The sequence below is a fragment of the Myotis yumanensis genome, unplaced genomic scaffold, assembly GCF_028538775.1.
Source record: "Myotis yumanensis isolate MYYU_CA2020_CCGP unplaced genomic scaffold, mMyoYum1.0.hap1 SCAF_2, whole genome shotgun sequence".
Lineage (NCBI taxonomy): Eukaryota > Metazoa > Chordata > Mammalia > Chiroptera > Vespertilionidae > Myotis > Myotis yumanensis.
The window spans coordinates 86,750,891-86,770,240 of NW_027223753.1; the positions used below are offsets into that span (position 1 = coordinate 86,750,891).

General features: G+C 45.0%; 1 pseudogene; it reads left to right on the top strand.

Annotated features, from left to right (window-relative positions):
- LOC139002477 (pyruvate kinase PKM pseudogene) overlaps window positions 1–13,557 on the top strand; it is a 29,325-nt pseudogene extending 15,768 nt beyond the window's left edge.
- The last annotated feature ends 5,793 nt before the right edge of the window (window positions 13,558–19,350 follow it).

Consider the following 19,350-nt stretch of genomic DNA (forward strand, 5'->3'; position numbering starts at 1 on the left):
AATCTGGCCACTCAGTATATCCCACGTTCAAAGGCTGTTAAATCACGTTATTTACCTATATCTTCAGAAAAAAATCACTTCTGTCATGGTAAACAACCTGCTTCCCTATTTATAATGGTCTGGCCCTCTAGCAACTTCAGCGCGAAATTATAGCTAATTTGGCTACAAACGTCAGTTGGTCATAATAATCTGGCCACTCAATATATATATATATTAATAAAAGAGAAACATGGTAATGAGTGTACGACCGCTACCCTTCCTATTGGCTAATCAGCATATCCTTATGCAAATTAACTGTCAGCCAAGATGGCGGCCGGCAGCCATGCACTGAAGCAAACAGGGAGGCTTGCTTGCTCCAGTGACTGTGGACTCCAATGTTCCCTGCCTGCCGCTGCCGGCCTCTCAGCTGCAACTCTAAGGAACTTTGTTGCAAATATAGAAGCTAAACAAAACCCCAGAAACCTGCGTTAGTCAGCCGGGCTTCAGCCAGCCGGACCACAACATTGTATCAAATACAGAAGGTAAAGGCCAGAAACCTGCTTTCAGCAGCCGAGGCCTCAGAGCTAAAGCTGGCCCAGAATAAAAAAAAAAAGAAAAAAAGGAATGGTTGGGAGCTTCAGTCAACCCACCAGCCTGAAAACAGCCCTGAGCCCCTCACCCAGACTGGCCAGACACCCCAGTGGGGACCCCCACCCTGATCCAGGACACCCTTCAGGGCAAACCAGCCGGCCCCCACCCATGCACCAGGCCTCTATCCTATATAGTAAAAGGGTAATATGCCTCCTGGCACCGGGATCAGCAGAGCAGCGAGGCCTCCCGGCACCGGGATCAGCATGACAGGGGGCAGCACCCAAACCCCATGATCAGCCTGTGGCTCTGTGTGTGACAGGGAGCGGGGCCACAACCTCCCTATCCACCCTGCTCTGTTCCTGACAGGGGAAGGCACCCCAACCCCCTGAGCAGCCCTGCTCTGTGCCTGATAGTGGGGAGCTCCCCAACCCCCTGATCACCCTGCAGCTCTGTGTGTGACAGGGTGCGGCACCCCAACCCCCTGATTGGCCCTGCTCTGTGTGTGACAGGGTAGAGCCATAACCTCTCCATCGGTCCTGCCCTGAGTGTGACAGTGGCGGCGCCCAACCCCCAGATCGGCCCTGCTCTGTGGGTGATAGAGGGTGGTGCCCCAACCCCCCTCCATGGGCCTTGCTCTGTGTGTAACGGGGTAGAGCCATAACCTCCCCATTGTCCCTGCCCTGAGTGTGACAGGGTGCAGCGCCCCAACACCCTGATCCGCCCTGCTCTGTATGTGACAGGGGGCGGTGCCCCAACTCCCCTATCGGCCCTCTGTGCATGACAGGGGGGAACTCCTCAACCCTCTGATGGGCCCTGCTCTGTGCGTGACAGGGGGGAGCTCCCCAGCCCCCTGATTGACCCTGCTCTGTGTGTGACAGGATACAGAGCCCCAACCCCCCTGATGGGCCCTGCTCTGTGAGTGACAGGGGGCAGCACCCCAACCCCCTGATGGGCCCTGCTCTGTGAGTGACAGGGGGTGGCGCTGCAACCTTCCCATCGACTCTGCCTTGAGTGTGACAGGGGGCAGTGCCCCAACCCCCCAATCAGCCCTACCCTGAGCATGACTGAGGGTGGCATCGCAAGCTCCCAATCCGCCCTGCTCTGTGCATGACAGGGGGCAGCGCCCCAACTCCCCAATCGGCCCTGCTCTGAGCCTGACCAGGGGCTGCACCTAGGGATTGGGCGTGCCCTCTGCCACCCGGGAGCAGGCCTAAGCCAGCAGGTCGTTATCTCCTGAGGGGTCCAAGACTGAGAGAGGGCACAGGCCGGGCTGGGGGACCCCCCTAGCCCCCCCCCCCCCCGAGTGCACAAATTTTTGTGCACCGGGCCTCTAGTATATATATATTACAATAAAACAGGATAATTTTGTCAATGTCAACATAATACATTTTTCTTTGCTCATGATATACTTATAAGAATACTAGAGGCCCGGTGCACAAAAATTTGTGCACTCAAGGGGAGGGGGAAGGAGGGTCCCCCAGCCCGGCCTGTGCCCTCTCGCAGTCTGGGACCCCTCAGGAGATAACGACCTGCTGGCTTAGGCCTGCTCCCGGGTGGCAGAGGGCATGCCCAATCCCTAAGTGCAGCCCCTGGTCAGGCTCAGAGCAGGGCCGATTGGGGAGTTGGGGTGCTGCCCCATCATGCACAGAGCAGGGCGGATTGGGAGGTTGCGTTGCCACCCTCAGTCACGCTCAGGGTAGGGCGGATTGGGGGGTTGGGCACCGCCCCCGTCACACTCAAGGCAGGGTAGATGGGGAGGTTGCAGCGCCACCCCCTGTCATGCACAGAGCAGGGCCAATCAGGGGGTTGGGGTGCTGCCCCCTGTCACTCACAGAGCAGGGCCCATCAGCGGGTTTGGGGTGCTGCCCCCTGTCACTCACAGAGCAGGGCCAATCAGGGGATTGGGGCGCTGCGCCCTGTCACTCACAAAGCAGGGCCCATTAGGGGGGTTGGGGCTCCGTACCCTGTCACACACAGAGCAGGGTCAATCAGGGGGTTGGGGAGCTCCCCCCTGTCATGCACAGAGCAGGGCCAATCAGGGAGTTGGGGCACCGCCCCCTGTCACACACAGAGTAAGGCCGATCAGGGGGTTGGGGTGCTGCCCCCTGTCACTCACAGAGCAGGGCCCACCAGGGGGTTTGGGGTGCTGCCCCCTGTCACTCACAGAGCAGGGCCAATCAGGGGATTGGGGCGCTGCCCCCTGTCACTCACAGAGCAGGGCCCATCAGGGGGGTTGGGGCTCCATACCCTGTCACACAAAGAGCAGGGTCAATCAGGGGGTTGGGGCGCCACCACTGTCACACTCGGGGCAGGGACGATGAAGAGGTTATGGCTCTACCCTGTCACACACAGAGCAGGGCCCGTGGGAGGGGGAGGGGGTGTTGGGGCGCCGCACCCTGTCACACACAGAGCAGGGCCGATCAGGGGGTTGGTGCACTGCACCCTGTCAAACACAGAGCCGCAGGGCAATCAGGGGATTGGGGAGCTCCCCCTATCAGGCACAGAGCAGGGCTGATCAGGGGGTTGGAGTGCCTTACCCTGTCACGAACAGAGCAGGGCGGATAGGGAGGTTGTGGCCCCGCCCCCTGTCACACACAGAGCCACAGGGTAATCAGGGGGTTTGGGTGCTGCCCCCTGTCATGCTGATCCCGGTGCCGGGAGGCCTCGCTGCTCCGCTGATCCCGGTGCTGGGAGGCATATTACCCTTTTACTATATAGAAGAGAGGCCTGGTGCATGGGTAGGGGCTGGCTGGTTTGCCCTGAAGGGTGTCCTGGATCAGGGTGGGGGTCCCCACTGGGGTGTCTGGCCAGTCTGGGTGAGGGGCTGAGGGCTGTTTTCCTGCTGGCGAGTGACTAAAGCTTCCAACCGCTCCTTGTTTTCTTTCTTTTTTTTTTTTTTATTCTGGGCCAGCTTTAGCTCTGAGGCCTCGCTGCTGAAAACATGGATACAATGTTTCAGTCTGCCTGGCTTTCAGTCCGGCTGATTTCTGGGGTTTTGTTTAGCTTCTTATTTGCAACATAGTACATAGTTGCTTAGACTTGCAGCTGAGAGGCCGGCAAGTGAGGCAGGAAATGTTGGAATCCGCAGCAAGCAAGCCTCATGCTCGCTTCAGTGCCTGGCTGCTGGCTGCCATCTTGGCTGACAGTTAATTTGCATACATTCACTGATTAGCCAATGAAAAGGGTAGCGGTTGTACACTAATTACCATGTTTCTCTTTTATTAGTGTGGATATTATATCACAATACCTGACATTAAACTATATTACAAAGCCATTGTAATCAAAACAGCCTGGTACTGGCACAAGAACAGGCATGTAGATCAATGGAACAGAACAGAAAGTCCAGAAATCAACCCATGCCTTTACTGTAAATTACTATTTGACAAAGAAGGCAAAAGCAGACAATGGTGTAAAGACTGCACATGAAAAAAAAATAATCTAGACTGCTACCATATACCATACACAAGAATAAATTAAAAATGGATAACAGACTTAAATGTAAGCTGCAAAATCATAAACATCCTAGATAAAGACATAGGCAGTATAATCTCAGACATATCTGAAGGCAATATTTTTGTAAATATATCTCCTAGGACAAGAGAAACAAAGGAAAAATAAACAAAAGGGACTATATCAAACTAAAAAAGCTTCTGTACAGCAAAGGAAACCATCAACAAAATGAAAAGGGAACCCACTGTATGTGAGAACATATTGGATCCCCTCCCACCCCTCTGCCCAGAGCAAGGATGATGGGCCAGGTACACAAACTCACCAGGACAGAAAGTCCTGTGTACCCAGAAAGGGGCAAAACAAGAACCCCGCCCCCAGGGTAACCTATACTCCTCTAGCATATACTGATCAGACAGTTTACACACCCTGACCTTTTCCTCCATAAAGATATCTAGGCCTTAGTTGTATTTTAGCTCCTGGCCTAGAAAAGCAGCAAAAGCAGACAAGTGGCCCCTTGGCTGCCTCAGGACCAGCTACATTGACTAATGACCCCCTACCCTGGCACTGACCAATCAGTGGAGAACCAAACCCTGCAAGAGCAAATCTGGAAAGCTAATTAATATTCTATTAAGAACCTCCCCTGAGACTGCCCCTAAGATTTCCACTTGCAAGAAAGATATAAATATGCTCAGGACAAAGGACCCAGCATGTGCTCTCTCTCCGTGGAGCACACCCGTGCCATCCCACACAGGCATGTATCTCCCAACCTCTAAGGGACCCCTTGAGACTTGCAACCAGGGGAGCAATGGGCAGCAGTAGCTCATCCTGGGTTACCCTCCTGAACCTGTCTCCAATGCCCCTTTTTCTCTGACTTCTCAGTGAGCTAAAGCAGCCCAGACCCAATACCCTTTATCTCAGTGCTATGTAGCCCTTCCCTTTGAATATCCCCAACTCCCAACCCCTTTTCTTTAAATAAATTCAAAATTTTAAGTCGCTATCTGAGATGGCCTTATAGCCTGCCTGTACGCCACTGACTTGAAGGTTTCAGAACATATTCACCAATAATACATCTGATTAGGGGTTAATTTCCAAAATATATAAAGAACTTATATAACTCACAAACCAGTAAGACAAATAATCTAATGAAAAAATGGGTAAAATACCTGAATAGACAGTTCTCCAAAGAGGATATACATATGGCCAATAGACATATGAAAGAAAGCTCAACATCACAAATTAGCAGAGAGATACAAATTAAAACCACAATGAGATATCACTGCACACCTGCCAGAATGGCTACAAAGCAACAAATAACATGTGTTGGTGAGGATGTAGAGAAAAGGGAACCACTATGTAAAACAGTATGGAGTTTCCTCAAAAAATTCAAAATGAAACTGCAATTTGACCCAGTGATCCAACTTCTGGGAATATTTCTTAAAAAAAAAAAAAGCCAATCATAAAGAATATATGAACCCTTATGCTCATAGCAGTGTTATTTACTAGCTAAGATCTGGAAACAGTCCAAGTGCCCATCAGTCAATGAGTATATAAAAAAGATATGATACATTTATACAATTAAATGATATGCAGCCATAGCAAAGAAGGAAATCTTACCTTTTGGACCTGGAGATTATTATGCTAAGTGAAATAAGCTAGTCAGAGAAAGGCAAATACCATATGATCTCACTTACATGAGGAATCAAATGAAGAAACTAAAGTGTCGAACAAAATAGAAACAGAGTCATGATACGCGGAACAGAATGACAGCTGTCAGAGGGGAGGGGAAGGAAGGGGCTGGATAAAAGGTGAAGGGATTCATTAAAGTATATGTATAACCTATAGACACAGACAACAGTGTGGTGATGGCCAGAGAGAAGGGGGGGATGGGTGCTGGGTGGAGGTGGGCAAAGGTAGGGAAATGGGAGACCTGTAATAGCATAAACAATAAAATAAAAAGTTAAAAAATAAAAATGTAAAAAGCAAAGTGAAAAAAAATATATATATTAGAATTCTAAACCCCCCAAAAATCACTAAATCATATACAACAGAAGTTATATAATAATGCATGAGAATAATAAAACTTATGAAAGTTTATAGCAAAAGGATACATATTGAGGAAATTTTAAAATTACTTCTGCATCTAAGTGGAAGTAAACAGCACAATCACAAGTTATTAAGTAATTAATGGTAATGAGTCAATTAGAATACTATATATTAGAACTTATGAGATATGGCCAAAGTTATTTCAGATAAAAATACTTTTATTTAAAAAAAAAAATCTAGAAGCTAGAAAAAATATGACAGAAAATATAAACCTGCCAAAATGGAAAGTCATTCAGAAAATAGAAACAGAAGTTAATCTTAATACTTTTAAAAAATGATAAATTCAATATTAGGTTTTTCTTCTGGTGCGATTGAAAAGGAAAAGTAAAAGTTTCAGACACACAACATTAGGAATCAGAGAAGTGTAACATAACTGCAGGAATGAAAAAGAAGTTAAAATTTAAGAGTTTAATATACATAGTTCTGTAGTGATAATAAAAATACTTTAATGAGATAAATAATTATTTAAAGTATCAAATTTATTTTAGAGAGATTGAGTTCCTAAATTAATAAACTTGAAAAACATTTTTAAAGTACTTTGCAAAATATCTTTCAGAAAATCATTTAGAGGAGATGGATTTGTGGTTGATTTAAGTAAACTCATTAAGGAACTGATGAATCCTATGTTATTAAATTATTAGGGGTCCAGTGCACGAATTCATGCACCTTGAAAGGAACGATGGGTCACGAGGCTACAGTGGGCACAGGGTTGGGTCTCAGCCCATCTTTCTTGCCCCTGTCCAGCCCCTCCTGATGTGGCCTGGATCTCCTGTCTGCCAGCAGCCCTGCTCCTGCTGCCGCCGCTCCCACATGCTGATGGCGTGGAGCAGTTGGAGCCAGCGCCAGGAGGGGGTGCGAGCGGAGGATGCTGCCCCGATCACCCCTCAGGAGCAGGGAGAGGTAGAGAAGCCCTCAGGGGCAATCAGGGCTGGCAGCCGCCACTTGCACACACTAATGGTGCCAAGTGATTAGGACTGGCACTGGGCACCAGACGCCAGCAGCAGGTATGAGTGACGGGCTCTGGTGCCAGCAGCAGGTGAAAGTAGGATCATTACTAACAGCAGGTGTGAGAGGCTGCTGCCAGCCCCGATCGCCCCTCAGGAGCAGGGGGGAGGTGAAGAAGCCCTGAGGGGCGATTGGGTTCAGCACTGGGCGCTGGCAGCAGGTGCAAGCACTGGGCGGGACTGCGGCACACAGGAGCAAAGAATGTTCAGTAACCACCAAAGGCTCACCTCAATGACAGCCACTGGCACCCCGCCTTAGTCTGGTGACCCCGTTCACCTGCTCCACCATCCCACCACAGCCAACACCTGCCATGTTCCACACTCTGCCTCCTGCTGCTGATGCCCACCATGTTCCACGTGCACCCCCAGTGGTCAGTGCGCATCATAGCGACTGGTTGTTCAGTTGTTTGGTTGTTCGGCCGTTCTGTCTATTTGCATATTAGCCTTTTATTATATAGGATTCTAGATAACTGAAGAATTGAGTTGCTAATGATTTTAAGTCTCTGAAGCTATCTAATATAATAAAAGAGAAACATGCAAATTGACCATACCTTTGCTATGCCCCAAGCCACACCCACCACCCAATCAGAGAGACTATATGCAAATTAACCCAACCAAGATGGCGGCCGGCAGCCAGGGAGCTGGAGCAAGCAGGAGGCTTCGTTGCCCCGGTGATGGAGGAAGCCAAGCTTCCCGCCTGCCCTGACCAGCTGTGGCCTCCGCTAAAGGCAACAAAGTTTCAATTATAGAAGATAAATAATTCCCAGATACCTGCTTCCAGCCAGCCTCCACTGAGAGCTTTGGTGGCTGGGGGCTGTGGCCAGCCTGCAAATAGCCATTAGCCCCTCACCCAGGATGGCCACACCCTCATGGGGTGAGGGTCCCCGCTGGGGGGCTTGGCCAGCCTGTAAATAGACATCAGCCACTCACCCAGACTGGCCAGGCATCCCAGCAGGACCCCCTACCCTGAAGGGGGTGTGGCAAGCCTGAAAACAGCCCTCAGCCCCTCACTCAGGCTGGCCAGACACCCCAGTGGGACTCCCACCCTGATCCGGGACACCCTTCAGGGCAAACCAGCCAGCCCCCACCCATGCACCAGGCATATAATAAAAGGGTAATATGCAAATTGACCCTAACAGCAGAACTGCTGGGAATGACTGGTCACTATTACACACACTAACCACCAGGATGCAGACGCTCAATGCAGGAGATGTCCCTTGGTGGTCAGTGTGATCCCACAGGGGGAACTCTGCTCAGCCACAAGCCAGGCTGACGGCTGCCAGCACAGCAGTGATGGCGGGAGCCTCTCCCACCTCCTCAGCAGTGCTAAGGATGTCCAACTGCAGCTTAGGCCTGCTCCCCGCTGGCAAATGGACATCCCCAAGGGCTCCTGGGCTTCCAGAGGGATTTCTGACTGCCAGTTTAGGCCCGATACCCTGGGGGAGCGGGCCTAAGCCAGCAGGTGGACATCCCCCAAGAGGTCCCAGAATGCGAGAGGGCACAGGCCGGGCTGAGGGACCCCACCGAGTGCACAAATTTTTGTGCACCGGGCCTCTAGTATATGTATATTTAAGACTGATGGATAACCAATAACTATAATGTGTACACATGTCCATACACACACACACACAAACACATACACAATAATGACACACCTGAAGAAAATATTAGCAAGTTTTGCATAGAACTAAATTAAGAAAAATATCCTGTTCCTAAATAGGGTTTGCTAAATCATTGAGCAATGACCCCCCCCCCCATATTAAAATATATTAATACAGTGCATAATATTAGTAAGCAAAAATTTAAAAAATATATTATTGATAGAATTTATTATCCATTCAAATATTTTAGTAAGGGAAGGCTGATTCAATAAGTTGTGTTGGGAGGATCTAGAAAAGTAACATCAACAAAAACATGGGCAGGACTTTTCTACCATATTTACCCCAAATCACACAACATTTTATAATCAAACAGGGAAGAATACCTTGTGAAAGTCCTGAAGTCCAGCACACTGTTGGATTAAAAATAAAATCCAAGATTAGACACATTTAGGAGGGTAAGAGGAACAATTTCACTTTACCTGAAGCACAGCTAAGTGCCAGGAGAAACTCTCTTGGCCGGTGATTTTGTCCACAGGAAAATGAGTTTGCAAGTGAGTGCCCAGCTTCTCTAGCTGTGCACAACTGTGCCAATGAGCCTTACCTCCTTCTTGCCCCAGCCAAAATACTGAGGTGTGCTGCACAACTAAAAGGCAAAGAAGGGTGTGGAGAATAGCAGCCAGGGCTTAAAGATAACTAAAAACATGCAGATCCTAATTGCTTTGAGTCTCTGTTAAGAATTCTGCCTATGAACCACTGGGGACACCTCACCTGTGTATCTCTCCAACTGGCCCATGGGCACATCCCAGTGCTCCACTTGTCTCACCCACAAACACCCCCCACCCCCACACCACCGCCACCTCATGGTTAGAACCCCATTTGTTCTCCAAAGAGTAGACAGAGCAAATATGTGCAGACAGGTAGTGAGCATATGCAAAAAGCCAGCCTGACTGTAGGACTGGGAGGAAGCACACACACTTGAGCATTTAACTGCATCCCAGGGAAAGCAAACAGCAGGCTGTCAGAACCTGACCTGGCTTTGCAGGATCAAGTAAAATCATACATTCTTAAGAATTTCCACCAGCAAGAGGAAGAAGAAATGTGGAGCAGGTATATTTATAGGAAGTTTAGAAAGCCTGGGAATTCTTGGCAGGATTGATAGAAGGTGTTTTTATCCTTGAAGTTAATGCTTAAACATTGAATGCAATAGATGACTGCTTCTTCAAATGCAAAGATAGCAACTCAAGACTAAGGAATATAAAAAATTAAGGAATCATAGTATCACCAAAAACCCAATAATATTTCAACAATGGACCCCAAAGAAATAGAGATCTATAATTTCTCTGATAAAACATCAAAATAGTTGTTTTGGGGAAGCTCATTGACCTCTTAGAAAACAGAAAAACAATTTAATAGAATCAGAAAAATGATATATGAAAAAATAGGAAGACTGACAGAGAGATAGAAATCATTAAGGGAATTAAATAGAAAATCTTTATGTTGAAGAATACAATGGCTAAAATAAAAGAAAAAGAAAAACAGAGAGTGCCAACAACAGACTTTATCAAGCAGAAAAAAAAATTTGAGATGTGGAAGACAGGTCATTTGAAACTATGCAGTCAGAAGAGAACAAAGAAAAAAATAATGAAAAAGAATGAAGAAAGCTCATGTGAATTTTTATTTACCATCAAGTAAAGATATCTATGTATTTTGTAGTCCAAGAAAGAAGAAGAGAAAGAGAAAGGGACAGAAAGCTTATTTAAAGAAGTAATGGTTGAGGAATTTCCAAATCTGGAAAAAAATTTGAATATCTAAGTTCATAAAGCTCATAAGTCTCCCAAAAGATTCAACCCAAAGACATCTTCTCAAAATGCCTTATATAAAACATGTCTAAAATCAAAGAGAATTTTAAAAGCATCAAGACAAGAAAATTCCACACATATAAGGGAACTACCATGAGGTAACTAGCAGATTTCTCAGCAGAAACCTTGCAGACTAGAAGAGAGTGGAAAGGTATATTCAAAGTGCTGAATGAAGAACAAAAAATACCAGTCAAGAATATTTTACATGGAAAAGTTGTTCTTCAGAAATTTAGAGGAGATAAGGACTTTCCCAAATAAAAGCCAAGGGAGTTCATCACCACTAGACCTGCCTTACAAGAAATACTCAACAGTGGTCTTCAAACTGAAATAAAAAAAATACTAATTAATAACAATAAACCTGAAAATATAAAATATGCTGGTAAAAATAGGTATATACTCTATATATTACTGGCATAAAAATAAACATATAGACCAGACCAATGGGAAAGATTAGAGAGTCCAGAATTAAATTCCTACATACACAGTTAGATAATCTCTATATATAAAGCCAAGCGAACAAAACACGGGAATGACCAGAATGATTGGAACAACCAGAGCAACCGGTCACTATAACACACGCTGCGGCAGCCAACTGGCCAGATCGGGGCCCTGATCAGCCCACCAACCATCTGCTGCCCCTTCCCCTGACCAGCCCCATCCCGGATCAGCCCCCCCACCCTGATCAGGGGCGGGGATGGCTGGGCCCTCCCCTGGCCGGCCAGGCCTGATCGGCCCCCAGCAGGACAGGCCTGCCAGACCCAACCCGTGCACAAATTCATACACTGGGCCTCTAGTATTTGATAAAAGAGCCAAGAGCACCCAACTGGGAAGGAGAGTCTTCAACAAATGGTGTCAGAAAAACAAGAGCAAAAAATGAAATCGGATCCCTATTTTACATTATTTATACCAATTAACTTGAAATAGACCAAAGCCTTAAACACAAGACCAAATCCCATAAAAGTACCAGAAGAAAACACAGGGAAGAAGCTCCTCCACATTGATCTTGGCATATTTTAGAAATGACACCAGAAGCACAAACAAAACAATCAATAATCAACATCAAACCTAAAACCATCCACACAGCAAAGAAAGGCATCAACAAAATAAAAGACAACCTATAAAATGGGAGAAAATATTTGCAAGCCTTATATCTGATAAGGGATTAATATCCCAAATATGTATTAAAAACTCATACAATTTAATAGCAAAAACGCAAATAATTCATTTGAAAATGGGCAAAAAAAACCTGAATATATTTTTTTCCACCCAACAAATATCTCCAACGTATTCCAGTATATCATTAATACACAAAGGAGAAAAAAATAGTGAAAGAGACCTAGGCAAACATAATTTAAAATGGATTTTAAAACAGCATTTATTTCAGCATAGGAGCAACACCGCTGCCCTGGGAGCCTCCAAACCTCTCTCTCTGTAGCAGCCTGAGCTGGACCACCAGGGAGGAGCCACTTGGAAGCCCCACAGTGATGTGCTGATTGCCTTCATTTAGACCCAGCAGCTGCATGTGGCCAGGGCTGACACGTTCCTGGAGCACAGGTGTGGCCCTGACATTGACTCACCATCCATCACAGCTCGGAACACTGGCATCTTCTGGCCTGGCTTCCCGATCAGTGGAGATGTTGAAGGAGATTATTAAGTCTGCAATGAATGTGGCTCCTCTGAACTTTCCTGTAACTCACGAGTACCATGCAGAGACCATCAAGAACATGCTGGGCCTCAGAAAGCTTTACTCTTGATCCCGTTCTCTACCGGCCTGTTGCTGTGACCCTGGACCCTAAAGGACCTGAGATCTGAACATGCAGGACCCCAAAGGAGAAGCTGAAAAAAGGGGCCACTCTCAAGATCACGCTGGATAAGACATACATGAGAGTGTGAGGAAAACACCGTGTGGATGGACTCCAAGAACATTTATGAGGTGGTGGAAGTGGGCAGCAAGATCTACGGGGATGGTGGACTTATGTCTGCAGGTGAAGGAGAAAGGTGCTGACTTCTTGGTGAAGGGGGTGAAGAATGGTGGCTCTTGGGGCAGCAAGAAGGGTGTGAACCTCCCTGGCGCTGCTGTGGACATGCCTGCCGGTCAGAAAAGAACATCCAGGATCTGAATTTGGGGGTAGAGCAGTGTGCAGATATGGTGTCGTTGTTTCATCCACAAGGCATCCGATGTCCACGGAGTCAGAAAGGTTCTGGAAGAAAAGGAAAGAACATCAAGGTAATCCTCAAAACCGAGAACCACGAGAGGGTTCGGAGGTTTGATGAGATTCTGGAAGTCAGTGATGGGCTCATGGTAGCTCAGTGGGGGTCTAGGCATTGAGATTCCTGCAGAGAAGGTCTTCCTTGCTCAAAAGATGATGATCGGGCGGTGGATCCAAGCCGGGGAGGCTGTCATCTGTGGCGCGCAGGTGCTGGAGAGGAGCGGGTCCCACCGGGGCTGAGGGCAGTGATGTGGCCCATGTGGTCCTGGATGGAGCCAACTGCATCATGCTGTCTGGAGAGCAGGACATGGGGGACCAACCCTGGAGGCTGTGCGCATGCAGTGCCTGACGGCGGGTGAGGCAGAGGCAGCATCTACCACCTGCAATTATTTGAGGAACTCCGCCGTCTGGCGCCCACTCCCCACAGAAGCCGCTGCTTAGGGCGCCGTGGGGCCCTTCTTCAAGTACCCCAATGGGGCCATAATTGTCCTCACCAAGCCTGGCAGGTCTGCTCACAGGGTGACCAGGTACTCACCGGTGCCCCCCTCATTGCTGTGACCCGTAATCATCAGACAGCCCTCCAGGCTCACCTGTACCGTGGCATCTTCCCTGTGGTGTATAAGGACCCAGTGCACGAGGCCTGGGCTGAGAACTAGGCCATGAATGCTGGCAAGGACCGAGGCTTCTTCAAGAAGGGAGATGGGGTCATCGTGCTGACTGGGTGGTATCCGGCTCAGGCTTCACCAACACCATGCTGTAGTGCCTGTGCAGTGAGGGGCCTCAGAGCCCCTCATTCAGCCCCCTCTCATCTCCTCCCCACAACCCATCCCTTAGGCCAGCAATGAGGGTAGAGAGCACCTGGGGCTGCAGTGTGGCACTGGTGGGCTGGGACACCAAGGAAGAAGATGAATATCTCTGTAAAACATGGCCATTTTAAAATCCTGCTCAGGTGAGGTAGCCCAGAGCCAGGATGCCCAACTTATGGTCCCACCCAAGCAACAGGGGCAGGGGGTAGGACTGGAGGCTCCAGAGCTTAGCATAGAGGGCAAAGCTCCTGCTTCTCCTTTGTGCACTCCCTTCAGTTCCTGTAGAAATGGACACTCAGAGAACCCTCAAGCCTGGCCTGGGGTCAGGAGAGAGCCAGCTGGAGAGGCCAGTGGTTCCAGTTTCCTGAGACTCTGGCCCTGCCCTCCACTTGTTTCTCCAACCCCCTCAGCTTCCCACACTCCCACCTGTCTGCACAGTGCACTTCTGTTCCTGCTCCAAGCAGCTGGTGCAGACAAACACCCTCGCTTTCAGTTTCCCCACTACTGCAGCTGCCTCTGGACCTGTTGCTACAGAGCCTACCTGTATCTCAATAAACAGCAGCTGAAGCAAAATAAGCACACAACAGCATTAATTTCAAAATACTTTACTGAAATAGATATAAGTAGACAAATAAATTTAATTGAATAAAAAACTTAAAATAAGCACAAAACAAGTATAAGAATTTGATGTCTGGGCCCTGATTGGTGTGGTTCAGTTGGTTGGGCATCATTCCATACACCCAGAGGTACGTAGAGAGAATTTCTAAGATTAGGACTTCATAATCAATAGAAAAAAATGAGCCTGGCTGGTGTGGCTCAGTGGTTGAGTGTAGACCCATGCAACAGGAGGTCACAGTTTGATTCCTGGTCAGGGCACATGCCTGGGTTGCGGGCTCCATCCCCAGTGGGGGACATGCAGGTGGCAATGGATTGATGTTTCTCTCTCTCTCCCTTTCCTTCTCCCTTACTCTCTCTCTAAAAAAATTAATAAAAGTATTTTAAAAAGTATTTGATATATTTGGTAAAGCATTTTTTGTCTGTATTAAGATATATATGTATATATATATCAAATATATATATCTATGTGTGTATCAAATAAATAATAATTGTATGTACATTAATTTATAAATGTAGCAGATAAAATGGCACACTAGTGTTGAATAAATATTTATGCAATGAGTAATTGGGTTATTGATTAAATGATTAATTCAAATATTTCTACTCTAGATTTTATACCTTATTCATTTTTTAAAGGTATTGGTGATTATATTTTATGTAAAGAGTTTTTATTGTGTATGCAGTCAAATATAGGTTTTTCCTCTATCTGGTCCCCCTCTCTACACCAAAAATGTTCTCAATTATGGATCATACTCTCCCATTATTTTTCCATGGCTTTATTTTTTAGAATTAACACTTTACTTCCTGGAGAATTTACCTTATGGAGGGAAGATTTAGCCTCATTTTCTTTGCACTTAACCAATTCTCCTTAGACCATTAATTGCATAACACTTTCTTTCCCAACCGAACTGAAATGAAAGGGAATTTAATCTTGCTCCCAACTACCCAAACCAACTACCAGGGCTGCCCTCTATGGGTTTATGACAATAAAAACTCTAACCCCTCAGGTCAGATAATCATATGTATGATAATTAACTCTATGAGTAATTATTGTGTTATGCAAATAAACAATGCAGATGAGTCGTTTCATTAAACAAGCACCATGGGGTCATTAGGCTTTGATCTCTGTCCTAGTCTTTTGGGGAAAAATACTTTCTATGAACCACTCTCCTGAACTGGCAATAAAACATTACTGGTAAGCTCACATTAAGCTGAATAATATGCAGACTGCTTGATTCGTATTGAATATGTGTCTGGCGGTTGGGGCCCACTGTAATGAACTAGCCCACAAATCACAGCTTAATGGGAATCTACTATTACATATTGCTTAATTAAAAGTTGTGAGCTTATTAACATGTGTCTTTGGCACTGAGCTTTGGGGATGTAATCTCTGTGCAAATAAGACTAGGTTGTAAAAGTTTTATAGATTGACGATGATATTATAGTCCATACCTTAATAACCCATCATTTCCTCAAAGAATTTTTCATATCTTAAATTCTTCTATCCAGCTGTAACAGATTCTTTTGTTTATGTTTTTCAGTGTGTAGGACCCACTGTAATGGGCTGATTTTTTTAAAAAAAAGGTTATATCTTAAATATTTTGTCTGGACACCCTTTCATCATTTAATCTTATTAGCAAAGTTTTCTGGGAGAAAGTCTTAGAGCTTGCCTTTCATTAGAGAGTCTCCAGGTAGTAGAGATCTATTAGGTATGGGTTTGTAGAATTTCCATTATAAATCTCTATTTTCAGAGATTTATAATTCAGCTATAAAAATGTTGCCCTAGGCTTCAAGTTGGAATACAAGGTCTTAGTCTGAGAGAGTACATTGTTAACACACACAAAAAAATTGTGTTGTTTTCATCTTACCAAAATGAAAAAAGTAATGGCATGTAACCATTTTCAAATACTTTCTGATAAACCACTGTGAGATGGTGTGTGGAGCTTTTTGTTTTGACATGACGTTTTACAGGATGTTTGCTTGTAATTTTTAACTGAGCCATTGGTAGCTTTTCTTAAATGTCAAAATAAAAGATGTCTTTCACATGCCTCATACTCTATCCAGACTGGACACTTCTGATCATCTTTGGTGGACCCTTTGATGTAGAGCACTTCTTGAGTTCTTGCACAGAAATATCTTCATTTACTAAATCCTATTAATATTTAGGAAAAAAGTTATATTGTTCTAAATAATTGAACTCCATTATTACCATTTTGAGTAATCATAGGTCCATTTTAATTAAAACTTTCACTTGATGCTGCAGGATTAAAAAATATCAGTGACCAAAATGTACTGGGAAGAATGGTGGGAGAGGACCCAGCTCACGTTCTGCTATGAAATGGCTGTGTGACTTTGGGAGACTTACTTAAATGCTCTAAACCTGTTTCTATCTGTCAAAAGAGTTTGAGGACAAAATGATCATTCCTTTGGGATTTGAAGTTTTTATATATCTGCTAATTAATTGCACATAGCTTGCCAAGTTCACCAATGACCTTCATGTCACTAAATCAATAGAAATTTTTTTAGTCTTCAATTTAATCTCTCCATAATATTCTAAAAGATAACCACTTACCACATATGGATGAATTAGGTTCTAAATGACCTTAATGTCAGGTATTTGTGATTCTTTTTTCTGTTTTTGACTTTTTCCTCCATACATCTCTGCTGTTTTCCTCTCAGATCAACTCAGTCATTAAATGTTGACATTCACAAGGCTAGTTTCAATGGACTCCTCTTTTACTGTCTTGTATTTACTCCCTGAGGGAGCTTTCTGGTGGCTTTCTGGAGGCTTCAAGTGTACCTTTGCCCAAATGTTAATTTAGAGCTCAGATCTCACTTCTGCACCAAAGACCTCTCAGATTCAAACATCCACACAATTCCTCTTGAATCAGTGTCCATATTATTATTCATAGATCTCCCCACCTCCTAGTCAAAGCAGCTCCTTCTCTTCCCTATTAATTATATGGCTTCACCTTACACCCAATATTCATAATCCTTGGCTTCATCCTTATATTATTTATCCTTCTTTGTATCATAATGTACAAATGGGTTCATTTTATTCCTAATATCACTCTTTGTTTAGGTCACTAATATTTTCTTTGGCAATATCCTACTTAGGTCACTAATATCCAAACTTTTGTACCTGCCTCCACCTCCTATCTTACATTATTCAATTCAATTTGAAAATTGTCTCCACAGGTACACTTAAAGTAAAAGACAATAATTCTAACACAGTCACCAGATAGTTTACAGTCATTTAATAGCTATATATCACACTGAAGCACACATCTCAAACCCCTGCTATACAAAACCCTGCGTGATATGCGTGTCCAGCTTCAGCCCTTGGAACACCCACTCACTCTGTTCTAGTCCTCCTGGTTTCTTCCCTGTAAGCATCTTTGCCTTTCCTGCCTCAGGCCATGGCATGGTGTTCCCTGTACCTGGAGTACACTTGTGGCTCTCCAGTACCTCTTCCAGGTAACACTCCTCCGCATTCTTACTGGGGGAGAGACATAAGGCGGTCCTTGGGGTAGGCTTTCTGTGCTTTACCGAATGTCCTTCTTTATCTCCAGGGTTTAAGCCTTATGAGGGCAGGGTCCTTCGCTGTCTTTCAGGAACCTGACCTGAACTCTACCTGGTGCCTGGCACATGGCAGGTACATAATAAAAGCTTGCTATCTGACAGACTGTAGAGACTGGGTCCAGGTCATAGCAATGTCTGAGACTCTGTGATCAGTAGGAATTACACATCCCACCTGCCACTGTCTAAAGTTATTATGGATTATGTCATATGGTTCCATAGAGTGGTAAGAAAAATTAAGCAACAGCTACTGACAATATGATTGGGCCTATTGGTTTATAATAACCAGAGTATAATGGAAGGACTTGTAAAAGGCTATCTGGTAGCTCAGAGTGGATGTAGACCAGGCTTGCCCTGAAGTTCTGAAGTTGCCATTTACTATTCACTATGTTTTAGATAGGTACCTTCTCTCTCCAGGTTCATCTTCTCCCCTTTCTTTAGTTTGTTGTTATTGTTGTTGTTCTAATTGTTTATATATTGGTCAGTCATTTCTGTAAGAAAGACGTTCATATATAATATTATATATATATTATCAACTTTATAACCTAAACCTTTCCATAATTATTTTTTTTACAAAAAAATTAAAGGCTACTGTTTAACAAAATGAAAGGTTCTTTATGGTGGAATTATGAGCTTTGCAATTTGGATAACCTTCTCTGTCCTGCTCAAATTATACCAGGTAGATAAGACAGAATCTATATAAATTTGTATTTCTTAATTAAGAAATTCTACATTTTTAGGAAACTGGGTGTGCTTAGAGTCTTGTAGAGAGGAAAGTTGCCCAATTTTTTAGCTCTACTAGGCCTTCTTCCAAGCTGTCAGGGCTGAGTTACACTGACTATGGTGGATTCCACTGACTAAGACAAGGAAAATGCCATAGACCATGAGAACGAAACAATACTTCTATTCCTTACACATGAACATAAATGACATCATTAAAAGTTTTCTTGTCCAAACCTCATGAGGACTTGTCAAATATTATGGAGTGGGGATTCCACAACACATTTCAGTGGACTAAAGTAAATGATCCTTGAGTTCCTTTCCCACCCTGGGATTCCTTAAGCTCACATTTCCTTCCATAGCACATTGATAACATTTCTCCTCCAAGAAGGGATTCATTTAGCACCTACAACATTGCAAGAAGTTAATAGTATTGATTCCATTGACCTGAGCAAGGAAACCTGAAGAATGGTCTGGAAGGCTATGACCATTGAAGCATGGTGAGCATGGGGACTTCGTAACAGTAAATAGATTGTAAAGAAAGTATGATTGTTTCCTAGACCAGGTGACTACATAGAAATCCATTCACATCTGAAAATCATTTGAGTCTATTTTCTTTTTCAACAGATCCCCTTTAAGTGAACCAAGGAATGCTGGTTTATGGCAAATAAACAGAAATTATTTTATTCCAACATCTCAGGCCAGATTTCTTTAATTCCGGTTGTATGCATAAAGCTTTAACAAGAAAGCTATAATTTTCATGATGGAAAAAAACACACACATCTATTTTAGGAACAAAGGCTGGGCAAAATGACAACCAGTCACTTTGC